Source organism: Acomys russatus, chromosome 14 (assembly GCF_903995435.1).
Source record: "Acomys russatus chromosome 14, mAcoRus1.1, whole genome shotgun sequence".
NCBI classification, from domain to species: Eukaryota; Metazoa; Chordata; class Mammalia; order Rodentia; family Muridae; genus Acomys; species Acomys russatus.
Genome location: NC_067150.1, coordinates 61,321,225 through 61,346,456, shown reverse-complemented (window position 1 = coordinate 61,346,456; position 25,232 = coordinate 61,321,225). Strand labels below are relative to the sequence as shown.

At 49.6% G+C, this 25,232-nt stretch overlaps 1 protein-coding gene across 2 annotated transcripts in view; it reads left to right on the top strand.

The window, feature by feature from the left end:
• Nucleotides 1–9,893: 9,893 nt before the first annotated feature.
• Fam81a (family with sequence similarity 81 member A) overlaps nt 9,894–25,232 on the top strand; it is a 55,407-nt gene continuing 40,068 nt past the window's right edge. Inside the window, exon 1 of one of the 2 annotated variants that reach the window (XM_051156747.1) lies at nt 9,894–10,009. The gene's annotated coding sequence lies outside the window, so the exon portion shown is untranslated. Of the gene's footprint in view, nt 10,010–10,651; nt 10,772–25,232 lie in introns of those variants that run through there. The other variant, XM_051156746.1, reaches the window with a different exon arrangement.

The window sequence follows — 25,232 nt, the reverse complement described above, 5'->3', positions numbered from 1 at the left end:
AAAACAAAAAACAAACAAACAACAACAACAACAAAGAGTTTAGAAAGAGTGAAGCAAGGAGTTCTGGAACCAACCAAACAAACACATGAGTACATTTATCTAGCATCCCCTGCTTTAAGGTTATTCGTTTATTTGTTTGACGTGGCTCGGGCTCTGGCTGACATCTGCAAGGATGACCTCCAACTCCTGAGCCTCCTGCCTCTAGTTCCCAAGTGCTGAGATGACAGGAGCAGGTCTTGTATGCAGGGCTTGGAGTTAGAGAGAAGGGAAAGCTAGACTGAAGGCTGGGCATGATGGCAAAGCCTGTAATCCCCCCAGCCCCGCCCTGTCCCCTCACCCACCCCACCCCAACTCAGGCAGCTGCGGCAGGGGGCCTACTGGAAGTTGCAGGGCAGCCTGGGTTTCAGAGCAGGACCCTGTCTCTCGGGGGAAAAAAAATTTTGTTTGTTAAAAAAAAAAAGGATTTTGATTTTGTTTTGAGAAAAGCTTGTTTAAGCAGAGGTTTGGATCCCAGACTTACAGTGAATTAGCAGTAATTTTTGTACATGTCACTGAGACCTTCATACAAGAATGGCTTGACTTTTAAGGATGAGAGTCATCGAATCCTGTCTTCTGAGTAAACCGAAGCAGGTGACTCAGGCTTAGTTAGGCCTTCACCCTTCTGATTGGATCTGAGAAGATAAGCCAGAAGGCTAAGCGCCCAGGACATCTGGGCAGAGGTTTACTCAGGAGCAGGCCCACCTCTGACACCGAGGAGAAGGGAGGAAGGCCCTCAGAGGACAGAGCCTGTGCCAGGTTGGGACACTGGGGGGCTGCGTAGACAACAAGGCAAGCACCCCAAAAAGTAGAGGGAAATTGATAACAGAGCGCTGCTGGCCGCGTGCACCCTCAGAGATACCGGCTGGAGGAGGAGGATGTTGGCTGGGAAGAGGAATGACGGGACACCGATGCTAACCCATCTGCCCTCTCATCAGCACCGAGCACACAGGTAGCATCGAAACCTCTCCCTTTGCAGTGCTGGGGATTGAACCCAGGGCCTTCCGCGTGCTAGGACATATTTCCCACCCCCACTTTTTTGAGTCAGAACCTCACAGTCTCATATGTCCTAGGCGACCTCGAAGCGTCTATGGGCTTCGGAGCCTCCTGCCTCCGCCTTCTAAGTGCTGGGGTCACGGGAACGGAGCCATAGAGTTTATGCAGTACTGAGGGTCAGCCTGAGGCTGAGCGCATGCTATGTAGGCAGTCGGCCAACTGCCAACCCCCAACATCCGCTGCACCCCTTTGGAGGGTGTGGGCTTGCTGTGTAGCCCAGGCTAGTCTTAAACTTGCAGCAAAGCAGCAATATCCCCTCCTAACCTCTCTGCTGGGGTTAGACGCATGTGCTAGCATGTCCAGCTCCCCTCTCCCTATTAAGAGCCTTGGTAGCTAATTAATTCAACCTAATCATATAGGTGGGGCAGGAAGGTCTAAGTTTTTTGGGTTTTTTTCCAAGACAGGATTTCTCTGTGTATCCTTGGCTGTCCTGGACTAACTTTGTAGACCAAGCTGGCCTCGAACTCACAGCAATCCACCTGCCTCTGCCTCCCGAGTTGCTGGGATTAAAGGCGTGTGCCATCACCAGTTTTTTGTTTTTGTTTTTTATGGTAGGACTCATTCTTGAGAAGAGCAGCTTTGGAAGAGACAGGCAAGAGTGACCCAGGGTCTGAAGAGCAGCACCTATGCCTGATGAGAACATTGACAGCCAGACACACACAAGGCGACGAGGTGACTTTACGGTGTGGCTGGCAGTAGGTAGGTAGGCAAGTGCTTCAGTAAGATGGGGAGAGTGAGTCAGGCAGATTCATGGCCAAATTCTGTCTCCATATGATGGATACAACTGTTGAGCATTGCAGTATTTATTACATAGTCACTGGGCTGACAAGGGCTTGGGAGAAAATGGTCATGATAAAATTCCTACATTGGACATAATAAGCAATGTCATAAATAGTAGTGGAAGTGTTGGAGATCTTCTTTGTGACTCGCTGCCTCTGGTCTCCAGGGGGCCCTGTGAGGCAGGTGCCACATTATCCTCTGCCTGAAGATGACGGGTCAGAGTCAAAGGGGTGCTAAACAACTCGGGGAGGCACAGACAGATAGCTGGTGACATCTGCACAGCATGCATTCCCTCAGGGCAAAGGAAAAAAATGTCATCTGAGTATTTATGCTTCCGAGGAGAAGAAAAAGCTATTTTCTGTGTCCGCAGTGATCACAACTGTTGTATGACTGTGTGGGGTCCGGTGCTTCATGGGAAATCCTATAGCCCATTGCATTAGCCAGGATGCCTATATGGGCTCCTGAAGACAAGTTCAGTGTATTCAAATGTAGGAGAGGAAGCCAAGGCAATTATAACTGAAAATTATGTTCTTAAGAGCAACTGTATACTAGTAATTTTATTTTCTTTTGAGGCACTTACAATAGCCAGGCTGGCCTTGAACTCACTGTGGGTTTGAAGCTGACCTTGAACTCCTCATCTTCCTGCCTCCATCTCTTAAGTGCTGGGATAGAAGCTTGTGTCACCACAAGCAACGTGTATTGCCTATTATGATTAGCTAATCTAATCTAGTTGAATCTAATCTATTTTTGTGTGTCTTTAAAATTAGGGTTTCTACTGCCATAATGAAACAACATAACCAAAAGCAGCCGGGGAGGAAGAGTTTTATTGGTCTTCTGCTCCCACATCACAGCGCTTTATTGAAAGAGGTCAGGGCAAAACTCAAGTGAGTCAGGGGCTGATGCGGAGACCAGGGAGGAGTGCTGCTTACTGGCTTGCTCGCCCTGTTTTCTTATAGCATGCAGGACCACCAGTTCAGGGGTGGCCCCACCCACGACAGTTTAGGCTCTCCCACATCAATCATTAAGTAAGAAAATGCCCTTACCTACAGGCCGGTCTTATGGAGACATTTTCTCAACTGAAGTCCCTTCCTCTGAGTGCTCTAGCTTGTGTCAGGTCGACATAAAACTAGGCAGGACAGTCTGTGTGACCTATCACCTTTTGATCGTCTGTCTGTCTGTCTGTCTGTCTGTCTGTCTGTCTGTCTATCTATCTATCTATCTACCTATCTATCATTATCTATCTATCATCAGTTTTTTTATTGCTGGAGATTGTACCCATGGCTTTTCACACATTAGGAAAATGGCCTACTATTGAGTTCTTCCTTGTTAAGACTTCTGATCCTGGTGCCTCTGCTTTCCAGGTGCAGGGATGACAGACCTGAGCCCCTACCTAAAGATGGATCCCTGGGCTTCGTGCATGTTAGCAAGCACTCTGCGAGCTGAGCTACATCCTGGGCTCATCGTTCCATTCTGTTCTTGAACGAAAGTAAACATTATCCCCCGGTTCTCCTTCCTGTGAAGAGCAATGTCCAATGACACATATCTTGGCAAAGTAGTCAAAAAAGGAGTGACCGATGGTGTGAGACCTCATTGTCTACTGTGGTGCCCCGGCCTGTCTGAGAATACCTCAACACCGGAGTGGACTGAGGGAGCACGGCACAGGACTGTTAGATGTCGGGGGCTGTCCATCAGATGCTGCTGCTGCTGCTGCTGCTGGTGTCTTCCTTCAAGATAGGGTGTCTCTGTGTAGCCCTGGCCATCCTGGAACTCACTCTGTAGACCAGGCTGGCCTTGAATTCACAGAGACCTGCCTGCCTCTGCCTCTGAGTGCTGGGCTTAAAGGCGTGCGCCACCATGCCAGGCTCTAGATGCTTATTTTCTGAAAGCTATTGGGAAGAGGAAGAAAAGAGCTTCCAAAATCAATATGCAATGGAATTTTCTATCATGCACCCTTGCTGGGAAACTGAATTTAGGATGAATGCATTTCGTTGTGAACTCATTTTAGAATTTCTGGCCACAAACTCTTTGTGGGGAAAAACTCTTTCTCTCTGTAGCAAGTCATATTGTGCTGCCTTAAGTCTCGGCTGTGAGTTATTTAAACCCAAGGCTGGATTTGCCCTCTTTACACCAGCAGTCATATAAGTTAAGACATTGCTACCCCAAAGAAGGAGCTTCTTAATATTATGTATTATGGGTTTTTTTTTTTTCTGGCTGTGCTTAGTTGTTGCTTAAAAACAAACAAACAAACAGACTGGGTGCTGTGGCACACGCCTATAATCCCAGCACTCTGGGAGGCAGAGGCAGGCAGATTTCTGAGAATTTGAGGCCAGCCTGGTCTACAAAGAGAGTCCAGGATAGCCAAGGCTACACAGAGAAACCCTGTCTCGGACCCTCCCCCAACTCCTCAAAAAAAACCAAAAACCAAAAAACAAACAAACAAACAAAAAAACCAACAACAACAAAAACAAAAAGCAGGCAAGCAAACAGGAGGGCAGGCTGTGCACCTTGCCTGGGCAGCACAGCAGAGCTGGCCATGGGCATGAGTTTTGCAGGTGAGCCAGCCCTAAGGGCGTGAATGCAGGAGAGCCATGCCTGCCCCTAGCCTGCCATGCAGTGGCAGGACAAGGGAGAGATGCCCTCTTCCCCTCAGTCGTCCCTCACCACCTACACCAGGTAGAAGAGCTGGCCCCGGGAGCTCAGGAGAGTGGGAGAACTGGCCCTGTCCCTCACTAGCTGCAGCACTCACGAGAGTGGACTCTGAACCTCACTTGGGCAGCAGGGTAGAGCTGGCCCTGGTTGCCGGGGTTGCTAATAAGTTGGGTCCAAAGGAGTGAAAGTGGAAGAGCCTGCAGGCTGACCATCTCGGATACCTCTCAGGCCCAGGGCCAGGGCTTTGAATTGGCCCACCCCAACATCAAGTCCATCAGTGAACTGCTGGAGTGCATGAGGGGCCCGTCCTACAGATAAGAACTACAAGACCCCCATGACACAGGCCAACAACAGGATACCCGAGAGGAGTCCCAGTGAAAGTCCCCGTATTGACAGAACAGCAGAAGCCAGAGGCTCACACCAGGCCAAGGAGTCACTGCAAACAACATTTGCAAGCAAAGAAGTCAGACAAAGGGTACACTGTGGGGCACGCTGTGACCCACTACAACTTCCACAATGAGATTTTTTTTTTCTCTCTCTCTGTTTAGGGGGAGGTTTCAAGGGCAGGTATGAGGGGAAGGGAAGATGACTGGGATTGGGGTACATGCTTTGAAATTCGCGAGAACCAATAAAAAGATTTTTAAAATTCTTGTGAGATAGCAATAAACACTATTTTATGTATACATAAAACATAATTTTAGGAGAATTAGCTTATACATGAAGAATAATTATTAGCAAAACAACTAATCAAATACAGTATTTTCAGATATATAAATATCCATTATGTTTATGTAAAAAAGGAAAAAAATGAATGTCCTTTGAGTTGTAATTATCATCAAAAAAGCCATAACATGAAGAATATTATATGTTGCATTAATTAATTAAGCCAAGTTTTTGAGTTAAGCAAAGTTTTACCTCCGGCCTTGTTGGGGGCAGAGGGATGTGTACAAACGTCTTATAAGTGCTGGAGCATTTCATTTTTATTTAATTTAACTGAAAAACATTTTTTGGTTTATTTTGCATGTGTGCACTCAAGAGTGTGTGGAGGATGTCACAGGACAACTTGAAGAAATTGGGTCCCAAGAATCTGCCTTTCTCCTCCTGAGCCATGTCCTCATAGATGAAATAATTTAAAAAGGGGACCCACCCACGCTGATGGATTTAAGGATGGTGTTTTGACTGTCAGTCACATGAATGGTACTGTGCTTTCTGTTCCATCACTAGGATGTTATGTTTGCAGTAGTGAGGCAATTGAAATTTTTTTTGCTTTGTTTTGTTTTCCGAGACAGGGTTTCTCCATGTAGCCGTGGCTGTCCTGGACTCACTTTGTAGACCAGGCTGGCCTCGAACTCACAGAGACTCGCCTTCCTCTGCCTCCCAAGTGTTGGGATTAAAGGCGAGTGCCACCACTGACCTACTGCAATTGGGAATTTTTACTAGGCTGTAGCGAGCAACCCCCGATGTGGAGGCCCTCTAAACAGTGACCAGCAGGTTCAGGGAACATTGTAGAAGAGAAGTGGAAAGAGCATGAGAGCTGCAGGATGGGGAGGAGAGCTGTGACAGGACGTGTCTCCTGGACATGACACAGGTGGAGCACCCCTAGACCCACAGTGGCACAGGTTACCTGCACAAGATAAAGTCAGCATTCTTGGGTCCAATTGGTGCAACAGACAGCACTAACCGAACCCAGTGGGTTTCAAAGCAAAACATGGGACTGGAGAGATGGCTCGGCAGTTAGGAGCAGTTGTCACTCTTCTAAACATCCAGGCTGGAGTCCCAGCACCTACGTGGTGGTTCATGACCATCTGTTACTCCAGTTCAAGGTGACCTGGCTTCATTTTCTTTTCTGTTTTCTGTTTCCTGCTTTTTTGCTTTTTTGTTTTTTGGTTGTTGTTGTTTTTTGTTTTGGACAGGGTTTCCTTGGCTGTCTTAGACTTGCTCTGTAGACCAGGCTGGCCTTGAACTCACAGCGATCCACCTGCCTCTGCCTCCTGAGTGCTGGGATTAAAGGTGTGTGCCACCACTGCCCGGACTGATTCCTTTTTCTAGACTCTTAGGCCATAGCAGGCAGGCATGTGCTGCACAAACACAGATGTGGGCAATCATTGTTTAAAATTAAAAACAAAACCAGAAAAGGACATGAAGTTTGGAAGGGCACATGTTGGGATTGAAGGGGCGTCTGAAGGGGAGGGGGTACCGTAGGTGGACAGGATAAGAGGCATTGTATGCACTTATGGAACTGTCAAAGAATAAATAAAAGACTCAAAAGAAAAAACAATGGACGTTGGCTGGGCATGGTGGCACACGCATGTAATTCAGTAACCAAAAGGTTAAGGAGGAAGATCAGGAATCCCAGGCAAGCCTGGCATCTTAGTGTGTTTTCTGCCACTGTGATAAACTCCATGACCAAAAAGCAACTTGAAGAAGAAAGGATTTACTTTGTCTCGTAGTTGTGGTCCACTGTGAAGGGAAGTCAAGGCAGGACCTGGAGGCAGGAACTGAGCAGACACCGTGGAGCAGTGCTACTTACTGGCCAGTTCCCCAGGGCATGCTCAGCTACCTACCTTACACAATTCAGGACTACTTGCTTAGGGGTGACACCGCCCACAGAGGTCTGGACCCTCCTGTATCAATCATCAATCATGAAAACGCCCCACAAACTTGCCTACAGGCCAGGCTAATGGAGACAGACCCTGAACTGACACCCCTCTTCCTAGATGACTCTGCTTTTGTTAGGTTGGCCAAGAACCAACAAGCACACTTGGTTTATACAGTGAGACACTGTCTTTAAAAATATAGCAAAGAGTGACCATTGTCTCCACCAGCCAGTCTTTCTTTTCTTTTCTTTCTTTCTTTCTTTTTTCTTTTTTTCTTTTTTTTCGAGACAGGGTTTCTCTGTGTAGCCTTGGCTGTCCTGGACTCACTTAGTAGAGCAGGCTGGCCTCGAACTCACAGCCAACCGCCTGCCTCTGCGTCCCGAGTGCTGGGGGATTAAAGGCGTGCGCCGCCATGCCTGGCTCACCCAGTCTTTCTGAAATCACAGCCACATGACAACTACACACGAAGCTCACCATGAACCTTTGTGTCTGTGTCCTTTCTAGCAGTAGTCCCAGCTATGTCACTGGCTCTTCCTCACTGTTCCCCTGTGGGAAAGCATTTCTTCTGTGTTCCCATGTGTGACCATTCCTAACAAGATGATTGGCTCCTTGTTATTAGGAATTAGCTGCTTGCTACACAATCAAAAGATCTGGATGCCTGTGCGGTTACACTGCCGGGGTAGCCCGGAAGACCAGAGACCTGCCTGTGTGTCCATCTTGAATTCATCCTGTTGTTTTAGGGTTTTTTTTCCTTTTTGTTTTTGTTTTTGGCTCATATACCTCACATTCTTACAAACATCATTTAAAAAAACATTTTGAACATTTGATTATTTTTATGTGTGTGAGTGTTTTACCTGCATGTGTGTCTATGTACCACATACATACACACATGCCTGTGGAGGCCAGAAAAGAGTATCATCAGATCCTCTGGGACTGGAGTTACAGATGGTTTGTGAGCCGCCATGTGGTTGCTGGAAATTGAACCCAGGTCCTCTGGAAGAGCAGCCAGCCCTCTTAACCACTGAGCCATCTGTCCAGCCCCAGCAAATATCACTTTTAACCAGCCTGTGCCCTTGAGTTCCTTTTCTTTTGTTCACGTGTGCATGGTGTTTATGCATAGAAGTGTATTTCCATATGTGTGGACGTGTGGAAGTTAAAGGGTGACACTGGGTGCCTTTCCTCCATCACTCTGTTTTTTGAGGCAGGGTCCCTCACTGGACCCAGAGCTCGCCATTTTGGCTAGTCCCCATCCCTGCCTCCAGAGTGCTGGAACTACAGGTAACCACCATGCCCACTGAGCTTTATAAACAGGGCCTAGGGGTCTGAATTCTGGTCCTTGTGTTTTTATAACAAGTACTTTATACACTGAGCCATCTATCTGCCCAGCCCATTCTTCATTTTATTACCTGAGTTGGCTTGCGGGCCAGTTTGATGCCCTGCCCGTTATATCTTCTATATCAGGGCCAAGACAGTAACATTACCTCGGACGTGCAATGTTATTTTAGAGGCAAACTCCCTGAAGTGTCTGGCCTCGAGAAGGTACAAATTATTTCTATTCAGTGACTGGCTGGCAGCTAATATTGTAACACTAAGTTTATAAGACCACTTTCCTGCCAGGAGGTGGTGGCGCATGCCTTTAATCCCAGCACTCGGGAGGCAGAGGCAGGTGGATCGCTGTGAGTTCGAGGCCAGCCTGGTCTACAAAGCGAATCCAGGACAGCCAAGGCTACACAGAGAAACCCTGTCTCGGAAAAAAAACAAAACAAAACAAACAAACAAAAAAACCCCCAAAAAACAAAAACAAAACCCAAAAATATAAGACCGCTTTCCTTTTATTAAATTTTATATATCACATTTATTTATCCATCTGTGTGTTGGGGGGGTGCATGTGCCACAGTGCAAGTGTCACGTTCAGAGAGCAGCTCTCAAGAGCCAGTTCTGCTCTCTGCCATGTGGGCCCCAGGGGTCCACCTCCTATCTCAGGCTTGGATGCCAATGCTGAGCTTTCATTGATAAAATCCATTTTTAGTTTTACAGTTGTAGTCCATTGTGAGGGGAAAGTCAAGTTTTCTTTCCTTGAGAAACCATTTTTTAATAATAAACTCTTCCAGCATACAATAATTTGTGATAATTCTTGCTTTGGTAATTAATGTCTGGCTTAGAAGTACAGACTTGCAAGGCAAGCACGTTATGCACTGAGCCATCTTCTTGTCTCCCTCAAATATATGGTGGAAATTCCCAGAGAACCTTCCGCCATAGGATTGAATCCAGTATGCCTTTACAGACTGTGCACACACACCAGGTGATATGGAAAGAAGAATCACACGCTATTACGTCAGATCTCCATGAGACAGGACTTAAGGCCACAACCTCCTGGTTGTCTAATCATTTGGTTAAGGTGCGTTAGGCTGCACCGGCGAGGAGAGAACAGAACCCGTCGCCCACTTTCCTCCTACAGCTTCATCTTTTCCTTTGTGCCTTAGAGCTAAAGCCCAGTTTCTAGCACTTGCCAGACACTCAGTGTATACAGTTAGCCGAATGAATGCTATATTCATTAGCTCTGTGTGTGTGTGTTATTACTTTACAGGCGAGGAAATTGCATACATAACTACACAGATCGAGGATTCCAAGTCCAGGCAGACCTGTCCAAGTGCCTGCACAGAGCTGGCCAGCTTCCCCTGAATTGAGAGGCTGAGGGGAGGCGGCTAGACCGGAGCCCCTGCTTCGTGTAAGGTCTACGTAAGAGCTCTGAACCAGACGCACAGTGAGACAAGCAAAGGTGGGATCCCCCACTCCGCTTAAATCCCACCTACGGAGAGAAAGCAAAATTGTGAGTGGATCCTGCTGAGAATCCAAGGCAGAGCTGGAACTCTCTGGGAGCGAGGCAGAAGGTAGGAGGAGGGCTGGGAGGAAGAGAAATGTAGCATTTTCTCTTGGGCGAAGCATTCCTTCACACACACACACTTAGCGCTCAGAGGGTTCCCTCACCTGTGCAGGTGGGGCGACGGAAGGAGCGAGCTTCCCCCCCAGCCCCTCCCCGGACTGCAGTCTCACCCCTAACTTCTCCCCAGTTTGAAGTGAAGAGAGTATTTAACTATTTTGGTGGGAAGCAGGTTTGGTACAAAAGGGATGCTAGGATTCCTGGGAGGATGACGGATGGCATTGCGACCTGGAAGGCTGGTCTTTCACCCAAGCATCCTTCCTTACACCTACCTCTGCCTCCAAGTCGACGCGCCCTACCACAGGGCTGAGGCTCCAGTACGCAAGTCCCCGCCCGCCGACTCCCTGCTGCGGACTGGGTGGGGACCCGCGGCGCCGCGGAGAGGCTATTTTGGGTGTGGGAACGCGGCGGGAGGAGGAGGGGCGCCGGCTGGCTAGGCGCGGGCGCGCGGGGAAAGCCTCCAGCTCGGGCTGCCACGGCAACCGCGTCCAGGCAACGCGCCCGGAAGCCGCTCTGGGCGGCGCGCGGTGGCTCGCGCCCTTCCCGGGTGGGGGAGCCGCGAACCCCGGGCCGGGCCGCGCGCGCGGGCGCGCGCTGATTGGAGCGCGGGCCCGCAGCCGGGTTCGCCCCGCACAGCCCCGCGCTCGCGGCCACCGCACCTGGAGCGCCACCGACGACATGGGCAGACGTGGCGCGCCGGATCCGCGCGCAGGTGAGTCTCCAGGGTGGCTCCCCACCCCACGCGTCTGGGCATCCTCTGGATCCAAGCAACGGGTGCTCTAGCAGGGACCTTTGATGTGACCTTGGAGCAACCACTCCACGGATTGGCATGGAATAGTGCTGGGGAGAGTAGAGTGAGGGGTGAAGCTGCGCCTGCCCCGTGTGACACTCTGGACACGAGGGGGTTAACTGCATGCTGACGCGCAGGGCTGAAGTTAGGCGCAGAGCGCAAGTGGCATTGCATCTTCGCGGGGGCTGCAAGCTAGCAGGCAGCAGAGGCCTCCCGAGGGACTGTTTGAGGAGAAGGTGTGCAGAGTTTGTTAAGCCTATCATTCCCCACCCTGCCCCCGTTGGAGCTGAGTGACCTTGGGTGGGTTAGCCACGTTGCTCCCCCGCGGGTTCCGTGGTTCTCACCCTTTGGAAGGAAGGACTCTTATTGTTTCCAGTGGCAGCACAAGGTTGTTTTGCTGGTACTGGGAGCTGAGGAAGGGCCCCTCTGGGCATGTGAGACTTAACCCTGTTCATTCCGCAAGGGGTTTTTCCAATGTGGGTTCCCAAAGTGGCAAGAGATGTTACCATTTTATGGAAGATTATGGAGGGAATAGTCTGTGTCCCAGAGAAGGTCTTTAAAACGCATAGAATAAAATCCCTTCGGTGCCCCTAAATCCTGAACCCAATCAGGGCTCAAGCTACTGAATACTCCCCACTCCACCCCCACCCCCGTAGTTGACTGGATAGGAAACTTTGTCTGAACAGGTAAAATCAAAACCCAGTAGTGGCAGGCAGTGGCAAATTAAGTGAGTCATTTCTTCAATGTGCAGCAGAGTGTGTGTGTGTGTGTGTGTGTGTGTGTGTGTGTGTGTGTAACGCGCGCATGCGTGCACTCAGCTTAAAGTCTATGTATGCTGTTGTTAGAGGTTATTTCACAGAGATAATGCTGGACTGGGATGGATCTTCAGAGAAAATCTCTAGAAGCAGGGACAAACATTTGCATTTGCTCTTTAAAGATTTGGGGCTGGGGGCTGGCAAGATGGCTCCGTGGGGTGAAGGCCCTCACCACCAAACTTGATGACCTGGGTTTGATCGCTAGAACCCACACTGTGAAAGGAGTGAACCATCCGGCCCCCACAAGTTGTCCTCTGACCCCCACACCCACACAAGGCACACAAGCGAAAGGAATAAATGTAATAAAAATTAACAAATTAGGCTTCTGAGAGTAAATATGTTCGTTATTAAGAAATGCACATTGTATCTGCCTTGGAGTGTGTGTGCGCGTGTGTGTGTATGTGTGGTCTGTGTGTGTACGTGCGCGCGTGTGTGTATGTGTGTGTATGTGTGGTGTGTGAGTGTATATATGTGGTGTGTGTGTGGTGTGTGTGGTGTGTGTGTGTGTGTGTGTGTAGAGGTGAGTTACAGGCTGTGGTCTTTCTGCTAATGTTAGCAATGTCTGGTACTAAAAATTACCCGGAGGCTGTTTTCCATATTTTCCACGCATAAACTTCTCTTTCTGCCAAAAGGACACAGCAGAGACCCAAGATTCCTGTCACAGGATGGTTGAGATGCCTCTGACTTTTTGTTTCAAGGACACTCTTGATATTCGTGGGGCCCTGACTTCCTCTGTGTAAAAATATGGGCTGGGGAGCCAAGTTTTTAGTTCATGAGTAAGCTTTTGCCAGCGAGCCTACCTGAGGGCTCAGACATCTTTAATGGTTTACATAGTAGAAGTCTGATCAGCATACAGATACAAAGATCTTTGTCGTCCAAGAATTCGGCCAGTGGACCTAGAGCCCTTCAGTGAGCCACATAAGCCCTGGGCCTTACAGCCTTCATTGGCAACGGTCTCCTGACTCTGCAGGCTGCTAACCCAGGTGACGCTCTGTCACGCAGTGTCTCCTTTGTACCTGGCAGCCACACTCCTGTGTTTTCATCTTCCTGTCTCTGGTCCACCTCTCCTTTTCCCTTACACCAGAGTGTGAGCACTGGACTCTCCCCCAGAACATGCCCACCTTCTGGGTGGGATCTGCTGGTCGTTGTTACCTCCACTAACTCTTAGGATGCGGTACTGTCTCCTGGAGGCCTTCCTTGTGTTTCTGCCTTGGCACTTCCTAAGTCTGGTGGCACTTCAGAATCCCTGGGCACATTTTGAAAGAGACAAGGCTCATTTAGACTTTCTTGCATATCAAATTGGAATCACTGGGATGGTTTAAAAAGACCTTAAAAACCCCAAAAGAACGAACGAACAAACTCCTTTCTGTAAACAGTCAGGCTTAGGTCAGCAAGATGGCTCCAACAGAAAAAGGCACCTGCCACCAATAGGGACAACCTGGGCTTGGGCCTCAGCGTCTGCGCAGGGTCGAAGGAAAGACCTGGCTCTTGAAGTTGTTTTCTGACTGACGCATATTACTTATACATTTTTAAAATTTCTTCTTGGTTTTTTTCTTTTTGTTTGTTTGGGTCCCCAACCCCCCTCCCCCTTAAAAAGAAGAAAACAAAATGAGGAGGAGAAAGGAGAGGGAGAAAACAGCTGGTTGGGTGACTATTGCTCACTCAGGCAGGGAGACCACATCCCTTGAGGTTGGGAAAGAGTCATAAACAAAGACCCAGGGGCAGCTAGTTCTCTGTGGGTCATGGCTTACACTGAGGCTGGTCCATGACCTTGCAGTGCCTCAGCCTTGACCCCCATGGCTCCACCTTGACCCTCATAGCTCTGCCTTGACCCCCGTGGCTCCGCCTTGACCCCGTGGCTCCACCTTGACCCCTGTGGCTGTGCCTTTACCCCCATGGCTCCACCTTGACCCCCATGGCTCCACCTTGACCCCCATGGCTCCACCTTGACCCCCATAGCTCTGCCTTGACCCCCATGGCTCTGCCTTGACCCCCATGGCTCCGCCTTGACCCCCATGGTTCCACCTTGACCCCCGTGGCTCTGCCTTGACCCCCATGGCTCCGCCTTGACCCCCATGGCTCCACCTTGACCCCCACGGTTCCGCCTTGACCCCCGTGGCTCCGCCTTTACCCCCATGGCTCCGCCTTGACTCCTATGGCTCCTGCCTGCATTTTCCTTCAACTACTAAAATTGTAGGCATGCCAAGTTTCAGAAAAATTTCACCTTTAAGAGCTAGGACTTGGACTTGTTCCCACTTCACTGAGTTTTCTACTGTGCCTGGCTGTAGCCATTGTCGGGGACTCCGTTCGCTTGTCCTTGTCATTGCAGTACAGTGCTACAGCCAGTCTTCAGGGTGCCACATCTTCCTTTAGCACATGTGAACTCTGAAAAACAGAGCCTTTTTGGTCTTGGCAGGCCGGACACATTGGCTTTTCTCCCCTTCCCCACCCCCCTTCCTAGTAAAAAAGAAAGTGTTTTTTACTATGTAACCTTGTTAGCAGGAACTCATTACATAGACCAGGCTATCCTCAAAATTCAGAGTTCTGCCTGCCTCTGTCTCCAGAGTGCTGAAACTGGAGGTGTGTGCCACCGTGGACTTCGTCTATTTCCCGTCTCCGATCCCAAATCCACTGTCATCGTCTGTATTTTCTTTCTCTTGCCTGCCAACTTATCTAGGAGAAAGTCACAAAGCCCTTTGGACTGGCTCTGTTTTGAATCGATGCTGGCCTTAATTTCATGAAGGCGTGCTTTTCTATAAAACAAAAGAATCCTCTTCTTCGTGAACTCGGGCTGCATCCACTTTGCTCTGCGCCATAGCTTTTCCATCGCTTAAACTCCTGGTTCCCTTTCGGAGAAGGCAGCCTTTGATGGAGAGGGGTGGAGGGTGGCTACGTTCTGGGGGAATGCATCACCTCAGTGTAAATCCAGCGGGGCTCTCCTCAGTAACTCCAAGTATTTCACTCGCGGCCTCTTCACGTCTGTCGTCATCGTCGTCATTGGTCTGAAATTCAGGAACGTCTCTGTGTCTGTCCCAAATCCAGCCTAAACCCGCCCCACACCCTCACTCCCTCACTCCGGTCCTTTCTGCTCCGACTGGGAACTTGTCCCTCTTGTCAATTTGTCATTCTCCTTTTGCCCTTGGCTCCTCTTTCCTCTGCCCTCGTTCTAGCATTTAGTCAAGTCATGTTCCTGTAAGCAATGGCACTAGAGCAGCTGTTCTGCCCACCGCAGCCCTCTCTGGTGAAAGAAGTCACAGTCGTCACAAACGTGTGGCTAAGGAGCTCACAGGACACGACTAGTGACACCAAGGACCTGACTTTTTATTCTCTTGTTTACTTATTCTTGAGACAGCCTCTCTCTGTTCCGCCTGGCCTGTGCTTGGGCTCACGATCCTCCTGCCTCAGCTTCTCAAGGGCTGAGACTATAGGCCTGTGCTAACCATCCAGCTTGAACAGAGTTTTCGATTTATGTGAATTTTAAATGAACTTACACTCAATTGAGATAGCCACAGGGCGCTGTCGTCGGCTGTTGTGTGGGGAGGGTAGAGCCTGTGGTAAAGCTGGGTCACAGAGTTCCTCTCCTTTGACTGGACACTTGGGGTTTGTCTTTCTGTGGTAACTGCCCCTGCAGAACTGAGCCAGGGGTCTGGCCCTGTCTGTGGTTGGTGGCCTGCTGCCCTCCTGCTCCTCTCTTGGCATCTATCTTCATCCCCTGCTAAGCAGGTTCCTCTCATCCCTCATCTGGTGCCTTTCTCACTGGGCCCTAGCTGTGGGGATTCTGAACTACTACTTCTTCTTCTTCTTCTTCCTCTTCTTCCTCTTCTTCTTCTTCTTCTTCTTCTTCTTCTTCTTCTTCTTCTTCTTTCTTTCTTTCTTTCTTTCTTTCTTTTTTGGGTTTGTTTTCCCCTCCACTCCTCTTCCCTTCTTCGCCTTCTCTTCTCTCCTTCTCAGCTTTAGTGTCAACTCGGAGCCCACCTTCCTGTACCCCAGTGGGAGTTGGGGTTCTCTCAGCTCTGTGAGGCCAACACTTCTAGTAGAGGGACTCTGTGGGACGACTCCAGGCACGCGGTTCTCGGCAGCGGAGCTGAAACAGGAGCTCAGGTCTTCAGACCCAGTGTGGTCTCCCTCCCTTGCTATGCTCCCGCCCCTGATGTGGTTGTTCTGTCACCTTGGTGTCCTCAACAATTTCCTCCCCCTTTAAATTGTTTTTTTTTTCCTTTTAAATCTTAAACTGATTCAGATTTACGGAAATGCTTCAACAATAAAGCTGAAAAGCCCTGATCTCTCTTTCAGCCACATTCTATAAATATTAACTTTCAGCCACATTTGTTTTTATCTTTCCGGCACTTTCTCCCACTCTCTTTTTGCATCTATTTGTGGATGTGTGTGTATAGACACACACTTAGCTTGTAATTTCTCCTGCACCATGTCAGAGGAACAGGGAGACCGTGTACCTGCACTGTCCCAAATGCGCATGCACATATCTCCTTTTTAAAGGTCGTTTTCTCGTACAGCAGTTGTCAAAATCCGGAAATTAAGTTCGAATCAATGATAATCTCTAATCTACATACTATTCAGATGTTTAATAGTACTTTATGTAGAGTGAGAGGAAGCTCATCTTAAAGGCTTTGGTTTAGGAGTCAGGATCCAATCTGGGGTTTAAAAGCAACCCATTTAGTTTGTGTGTGTGTGTGTGTGTGCGCGCGCGCGCCAGCATGTGCATGCACATATACATGTGTGTATATACATTCATATTCCTAAATCCAACCCAATATAATGTTACGTGTATGTATGTGTATGTGTGTCTATGTGTATGTATGTGTGTGTCTATGTGTATGTATGTGTGTGTCTATGTGTATGTATGTGTGTGTCTATGTGTATGTATGTGTGTGTATGTATGTGTGTGTCTATGTGTATGTATGTGTGTATGTATGTGGGTGTGTGTGTGTGTATGTATGACCATTTGGTGTTGGATAGCCAGTTGATGTGCTCTCCCCTGAGGAAGACTACTCCTCCCACTCTCAGCATTCCTGAGCTGCCTTTTGGTAGGGTTGAGGCCCTGTGTGCTTTCTTCATCCACTTTGGCACGTCTGTTATTGTTATCCTTGTTAAGTTCATGTTTTGCAATCATGTTGGTGAGGTTTTATGCGTGTAGCTTCTGACATTACCAGGAGGCACCATCACATGGCAAGGTCCCTGACCGCTCTGTTTCTTTTTTTTCTTCTTCTTCTTCTTTTTTTCTTTTCTTTTCTTTTTTGTTTGTTTATTTTTTTTTTTTTTGTTTTTTTGAGATAGGGTTTCTCTGTGTAGCCTTAGCTGTCCTGGACTCGCTTTGTAGACCAGGCTGGCCGCGAACTCACGATGATCCACCTGCCTCTGCCTCCTGAGTGCTAGGATTGAAGGCCTGTGCCACCGCCGCCGCCCAGCCTGTTGTTTTGTTTTTTTATGACCTTGACACTCATGAAGGGTCCAGTCTGGGTGTGTTGCAGGATGTCCTATGATTGGGCTTGTTATGGTGGTCTGTGTGGGATGCTGTTTCCTGTCCCCATGTGTGCCCAGTGGTTTCCTGCTCTCACCCTCCTCTTGGAGTCAGCTCTTGAGCTGAGGAGCTGTCCTGACTCTGCTCCTTGTCACAATTCCAGGGCTGGCTGGCTGTCACCGGTGGAGGTTTCCCCCTCACAACCTCCTTCACTTTTTCCCATCCTTCTGACCTCATATCTTTTCTGCCTGGAGAGGTGTGGGGTGAAGGGTCTCTGCACATTAGCATTAGTGTCTGTCTCCCCCCTCACCAACTGCTTTCCAGCCAGACCCCTCGTGCTTGCTCTTGGCTGCTAGTCACCATCCATGCTGTCCTCCCTGGCCACTAGTCACCATCCATACTGTCCTCCCTGGTTGCTAGTCACCGTCCACACTGTCCTCCCTGGCCGCTGGTCACCGTCCACGCTGTCCTCCCTGGCTGCTGGTCACCGTCCGCGCTGTCCTCCCTGGCCGCTGGTCACTGTCTGCACTGTCCTCCCTGGCTGCTGGTCACCGTCCACACTGTCCTCCCTCCGTCTTCCTTCAGCCTCCATAAATTCAGCTTAATTTGAATATGCAGCTCAAAGCCTGCTCCCCAACTCTGTGCTCGCACTGTCCTGCCATCTGCCCGGTGACCTAGCCTGGCTCTTCCTACTCGTGTGGTACTCCCTAGGCTCTCCTCGTGCTCCCCAGGCTCTCCTCGTGCTCCCCAGGCTCCCCACTCCCGTGGGCGGCTTGCCAGTGATGCTGCCTGCTGAATAGAAGGTCCGGTAGCATGGGGGCGTCATCCTGTTCAGCACTGTGGCAGCTCAATGAATATTTCTTAAGTGGACTAAAATATTTCTTTCCTTTTTCACATAGGTGAGTGTGTTGTGTACATGTATGCTTAATTGCGTGCCCGTGTGCACGTGTGCTTGTGTGTGCGTGTGTGCGTGTGTTTGTGTGTATGTGTGTGTTTGTGTGTGTGTGTGCTTGTGTGTGTGTGTGTTTGTGTGTGTGTGCTTGTGTGTGTGTGTTTGTGTGTGTGTGTTTGTGTGTGTGTGTGTTTGTGTGTGTGTGTGTGTTTGTGTGTTTGTGTGTGTGTGTTTGTGTGTGTGTGTGTGTTTGTGTGTGTGTGTGTTTGTGTGTGTGTGTGTTTGTGTGTGTGTGTGTGTGTGTGTGTGTGTGTGTGTGTGTGTGTGTGTGTGTAGCCCCAGTCTCACGTGGGGTACACTCATAGTTGTTCCTCCACCTCACCCGTTCATGGGGAAGGGCCTCTCAATCGAACTCAGAGCTTGCCGATGCGGCGAGTCAGGTTGCTCCGGGGATCCTGTCCTGCCTTCCCAGGCAAGAATTATAGTTGGGCTGGCATTTCTGTGGGTTATGGGGACCCTCGCGTTTCAGAGAGAAGCTTTAACCACGGAGCTCCCCCCCCCCCCCCACACACACACACTGTAGGATTTGCTTCAGTCACTAAAAGCAAACAAGTCCTCAGAATGACGGAGGTGCCCTGTGCAATGACTGGAGGATGTGGGGCCTGTGCCCAGGCAAGAGTCGCGTGCAGTTTGGCTTGGTGGACCGTTTGAGAACCAGCTTCTCCCTCCCTCACTCCCTCCCTCCTTTTCTAATTGTGATGAGAATGCATATTTGCACGTGTGTGGGCCCATGCCTGCGGAGGCCAGGACTTACATCCTTCTAGGTGGTTCCCCGTACATGATGGGGCGGCCTGTGAACTGAGCCCAGAGCTCACTGATTGGCTGGTCGAGCTAACCAGCCTGCGCCACGGATCTCCTGCCTTCCTCAAGCACTGCAAGCCCACCGGGCATTTACAAGTGCTTAGGATCCAGACTCAGGTCCTCAGACTTTATTTACTGAATCATCACTTCAGTCTCATTCTCTGTCTCTGTCTCTGACTCTCCCTCTGTGTCTCTGTCTCTGTGTCTCTCTGTCTCTCCGACAGGGTTTCTCTGGGTAGTCCTGGCTGTCCTAAAACTCACTCTATAGACCAGGCTGGCCTCGAATTTGGAGAATTGCTGCCTCAGCCTCCTGAGTGCTGGGATTGAAGTTGTGGGCCACCACTGCTTTTTTTCTTTCCCTCCTCTTTCTTGAAAGGGGGTCTTGTGTAGCCCAGGCTGGCTTCAAATTCATTACGTAGGCAAGGATGCACTTGACCTTTCATTCTTCACCCTCCTGCAGCGCACTGGGGTCAGAGTCCTGTGCCGCCATGCCTCCTCCTGTGTGCTTCAGGGCATGGACCCCAGGGCTTTGTTTGTGCAGGCAAGCACTGTACCAACCAAGGACCTTCCTCAGATGCCGAGAAGGCATTTCTGTGGTGTAGGTGGAATCTTTTCCCCTGATGACCTCCTCGCCCCCTCACCTCTTAATACGGTATAATGAGCATCTATGATTGGGGAAAAAGTGGGACAGAGGCTGGGCGGTGGTGGCGCACGCCTTTAATCCCAGCACTCGGGAGGCAGAGGCAGGCGGATCACTGTGAGTTCAAGGCCAGCCTGGTCTACAAAGCAAGTCTAGGGCACCCAAGGCTACACAGAGAAACCCTGTCTGGAAAAAAGACAAAAAACAAAAAACAAAAACAAAACTAAAAACCAACCAACCAGCCAAACAAACAAACAAACAAACAAAAAACCAAAACCAACCAACCAAAACAAAACAAAACAAAAAACTAGTAGAGAAACCTAACAGCATATTAAAAGAGCCTGTGTGATTGTTCATACGCCAAATGAGCAGCTGAGTGTGAGAGAAGGAACCCCCCCGCCCCCCATTTCCTCCATGGAGACTGAGACACTGGTCCCTGCCCTATTCCCCCCCACCCCCACCTCACCCCGTTTCTCTCAGCTCTTTCTTTCTTCCTCCGTCCCTCTCCTCCCTTTCTTCACTAGTTCCATTCTGTCAATACTTCTACTTCCTCCTTTAACTACACAGATGGTTTTAGCTTTTGACTTCTTGGGTGGGGATTTATTTTTCTTTGGGGAAATTGTCGAAGTTTAATGAAAAGTTGAAACTCACTGTCCTGGCTGGTAATAGACAGCTAAGAAGGCTTGTATGCAGACAGCGCCTGGTGTGAGACAGCCACTGAAATAATGCTGCCACAGGCCTGCCTTCTCATGGAGGCCTGGTGCGCTGAGAAACCAGAGTAAACCCCCAGGCAGACGAGAAGGACTCTCACCTGGTCCAGGGACACAAGGCTTGGGGACACCAAGCCTCTGAGGGAGCTTCCTGAGGCTCCAGAGGAATCTTGACGCTTCTGTCCACGAAGGCAGAGTGAGTCCATGGTGAACAGGAGGCACAGAGAATCCATGGTGAACAGGAGGCACAGAGAGTCCATGGTGGACAGGAGGCACAGAGTCCATGGTGGACAGGAGGCAGAGAGTCCATGGTGGACAGGAGGCAGAGAGTCCATGGTGGACAGGAAGTACAGAGTTCATGGTGGACAGGAAGCAGAGAGTCCATGGTGGACAGGAGATACAGAGTCCATGGTAGATAGGAGGCACAGAGAGTCCATGGTGGACAGGAGGTACAGAGAGTCCATGGTGGACAGGAGGCAGAGAGTCCATGGTGGACAGGAGGCACAGAGAGTCCATGGTGGACAGGAGGCAGAGAGTCCATGGTGGACAGGAGGCAGAGAGTCCATGGTGGACAGGAGGCACAGAAGTAGGGCCCTTTCTCTGGGTTTCTCTTTAAGTGTTTTGTTAGAATGTAATGACTGCACACAATACATGTGATCCCATGTTTTACTGTGACACTTTATACATGTGCATGACATGTTTGGATCCTACTCACTTCTCCCCCATTGAGCCGTGCTCCTTCCCCCTTCCTGATTTCTTCCCTCGTTGTAGTGATGCTTCTGCTTTCATGCTCTTCACTCTGTCCTGTGTGTGAGCATGTGTGTATGTGTGTGTGCATGTGTGTATGGGCATGTGTATGTGTGTATGCACGTGCGTATGTGTGTATATATGTGTGCACCTGCATGTGTGTGCACGCGCGTGTGTGCATGTGTGTGTGCTTATGTGCGTATGTATGTATGTGTGCGCTTGTGTATATTGTGCACGCGTGTGTTTGCACATGATGCATGCATGTGTGTGTCCTTATTGAGTTTCACTAGGGGTGCTTACAGGCGTGTTAGCACAGGTTTCTTCACAGGAGTGTGGGTGCCTTACCAGGAAACCTCTCCCCCGGCAGCGATAGGTCCACAGAGAGGATCAGGGCTCCTGAGCACGCGCCCTTCACCACAGCATGGTGACGGGCCTAACCGTGCACACAGAAGCCGGCACCCCACACCCACTTCTTCTCGCTGCTTTCAGGGTGATGGTCCCGAGTCTCGTGTGTGTGTGTGTGTGTGTGTGTGTGTGTGTGTGTGTGTGTCACAGAGATGTCCCGTTTGTGGCTGTGAATTCGGCAGTCATTGCTCTCTAAGTCTAGGTATTTATTCACCGCTGCAGAAGGATGCGGCCGAAGCTGACGTGGCTTTCACCTAGGCGCTCCCGTGGCTTTCACCTAGGCGCTCCCGTGGCTTTCACCTAGGCGCTCCCGTGGCTTTCACCTAGGCGCTCCCGTGGCTTTCACCTAGGCGCTCCCACTTCCGGCCCTCCATTCCCGGGGTCCTCAACGACGCTAATATGTAACCAGATCAATTTTGGAGCAAAGGGAACTTGTTTGCTTTTTACTGTGGGGCAACTGATACGGTGTCATCTTACTTTGTTTTGTGGTTCTGAGAATTGAACCCAAAGCCTCAAGCATACGAGGAATGGATGCTGTCTGCTGCTGAGCTACGTGTCCCGCCCCTCTTGGCTCCTTTGATCTTTGAGAAATGTAGTTATCGGTGATTTTGTTTTGTTTTGTTTTGTTTTCAAGACAGGGTTTCTCTGTGTAGCCTTGGCTGTCTTAGACTTGCTGTGTAGACCAGGCTGACTTCGAACTCACAGCGATCCACCTGCCTCTGCCTCTCGAGTGCTGGGATGAAAGGCGTGCGCCACCACTGCCCGGCTTATCGGTGATTTTTGTAAAACATCGTCTAGTGGGATATAGTTATCTCTTTCACATCGCGTGAATGGACGCTCGGGTGTCTCCTGAAGCAACAACACCTCGTCTCTAGGGTAGTGAGCATAGGTGGGGACCGGACCTCCCTTGGCTGAGGCCATGACACCCTCTGTGGAGGAAGCTGCTGCGGGAGGGCAAGGAAGAAGGCAGAGAGATGCTGTGGCTGGAGTGTGGCTTGATGGGGAGTGTGTTTGTGTGGGAGGGAACGTGTGGGGGCTGCTTTTTGAATTATGGGAATCTTAAAATTGTTTAACTGGGAAGATGTGTTTCAGAAAACCCTGGTGCCTAGAGCTTGTTGTTTTTGTTTGTTTCATATTGCTTTCCTCCCTGCTTTTTAATTATCTATGGAAGGGCTCAAGAGTCCTCCCTCTGCACTCTCTAAATAGTTAAGAGCGTTAACCTGCTGCACTGGCTGGCAATCATCACTCCAGATAGCTTGGTCCCTGGGAAGGAGATTCCCGGGGCAGGCTGGGAAGGGCGCTGGTGTCCCCTGGGTGCCCAGGCAAGGGCCCACGGCTGGAGGCTGGGGGGTTTCTTCCAAGCCCACACAAAGCCAAACAGAGTAGAAGAAAACTAAAGTCACACTCAGCCTTCAGCACGAGAGCCAGAAGTCGTGCCTTCCCCGCCCTCAGGTGAGCCCTAGTGCAGGGTGGGTGTAGGTAGAGAGTTTATACCTGCTTTTAATAATATTGTTTTCTGTTCTTGCTGTTGCACTTGGCAGATTCCCTTTTTAACCTTTGGTAATGTGCCTTTGCTAATGATAGAAAGAAAAGTCACCAAATATAGCTGTTGGGGAAAAGCAATATTAAGACATTTCTTTGGGTGTGGCTGCATGCTTTTAGGGGTTCCTGGGTCTCCTGCAAGGTGACCTGAGGGTGCTGCCACACTCGGACTGGAGGGGAATCTTGAGTTAGCCCCTGATCTGCCACTTGGGTAGAGCACTGTTTTAGTCACTGTTCCATTGCTGTGAAGAGACAGCATGACCAAACAACTCTTATAAAGGAAAGCATTTAGTTGGGGATTTGATTGCAGTTTCGGAGCCTTAGCCCATTCTCATCATGGCAGGAAGCATGGTGCTGGAGAAGGAGCTGAGAGCTGCATCCTGTTCTGCAGAGAGAGAGAGACAGAGAGAGAGACAGAGAGAGAGAGAGACAGAGAGGAGAGGTAGACCGAAGAGGAGAGAGAGGAGAGGAGCGAGTAGAGAGAGATGCGAAGAGAGAGAGACAGAGAGACAGAGAGAGACAGAGAGAGAGACAGAGAGAGAGAGAGAGAGAGAGACAGAGAGACAGAGAGAGACAATGAGAGAGAGATGGAGACAGAGAGAGAGAGAGAGAGAGAGAGAGAGAGAGAGAGAGAGAAGACAGACAGAGACAGACAGAGAGACTGAGAGAGACAATGGGCATGGCTTGGCTTTTAAAACCTTAAAAACCAGGCCTGGAGAGGTGGCTCAGGGGCTAAGAGCACTGGCTGGTCTTCCAGAGGACTCCGATTCAATTCGCAACACCCAGATGACAGTGCACAACTGTCTGTAACTCCAGTCCTAGGGGATCTGACACTCTCACACAGACACCCAGGCAGGCAAAACACTAACGCACATAAGACAAAAATAAATAAATGATTAATAAAATAAAATAAAGCCTCAAAGCCCACCCCCAGGGACACACTTCCTCCAACAAGGCCACACCTCCTAACTCTTCCCAAACAGTTCCACTCTCTGGTGACCAAGCTTCCAAGTAGATGAGCCTACGGGGGCATTCTTATTCAGGCCACCACAGCACCTCAGTAATTTGAAAGATGGGCCTTTCCTCATCGGAGAAATGCGAAGGCAGATGAACCTGTACTTACGAGCATCTCTGAACAGGCACAAGGCCTGGCCTCCTAGGAGGTGTGGATCCTGAGAGGACGCAGCGCTGCTGCCCCAAAGCCCCCTCAGTCAGGGAGAGATTATCTACAAACAGTTCAGATAAGCAGTGGAGACCTAAATAGCGTTTCAAAATAGCTGTTATTAATAGATGAAAACAAAGCCAACCTGTTTTTGCAGGGGTTCTCCTCAAAACCCTGGTATCGTTCTGAGCCCCGGAGAGTAGGCTAAGGCAGCAGCCACCAACTGTTTCTTGTACGCTTGTGAATCCGCCTGACCTGGCAGAGGCCACTCACTGTTGGCTGACAGGCCAGGGAGGGTTTTAAGCATTCTAGAACTCCTTAAAATCTATTTACTTTGTGGACTTCAAATGTTTGTTTTATATATATATATATATATATATATATATATATATATATATATATATATATGTATATGTATATGGTGTTTGGTCTGCATGTGTACACACATGTGCACCACATTGATGACCTAGTTGATCAGAAGAAGGTGTTGGGCCGGGTGTGGTGGCGCACGCCTTCAATCCCAGCACTCAGGAGGCAGAGGCAGGCGGATCGCTGTGAGTTCGAGGCCAGCCTGGTCTACAAAGCGAGTCTAAGATAGCCCAAGGCTACACAGAGAGACCCTGTCTCGAAAAAACGAAAACAAAAACAACAACAAAAAGGTGTTGGATTCCCAGAAACTGGAGTTATGGATGGCTTTGAGCTGCTGTGTGGGTGCTGGGAGCTGAGCTCAGGCCTTCTACAAAAGCAGCAAATGCTCTTAAGTGCTGAGCGCGCTCTCCCGTCCCTGCCCCTTTATTCGAGATAGGGTCTTCAGCAGCTTAGGTTGACTTTGAACTCACTGTGTAGTCCAGGATGACTTAGAACAGATTCCCCTCCTCTGCCTGCTGAGTGCTGGGCTTGTACGTGAACACTACCTCGCTGAGTTAGTGCTGTGCTGTGGGTGAGAGCTTCTGCATGCTTGGCAAGCATTCTGCCAACTGAGCGACATGCCCAGCCCTCTGCAACTCAATTTTATGGGTCAAATAGAAGTCACCCCTCACCTGTCTAGCTCAATGGCATTTCTGTTGTGAATGTAATAGAATGGAGGGAAAGAAAACAAGTCTTAGCCAGGTGGTGGTGGCGCACGCCTT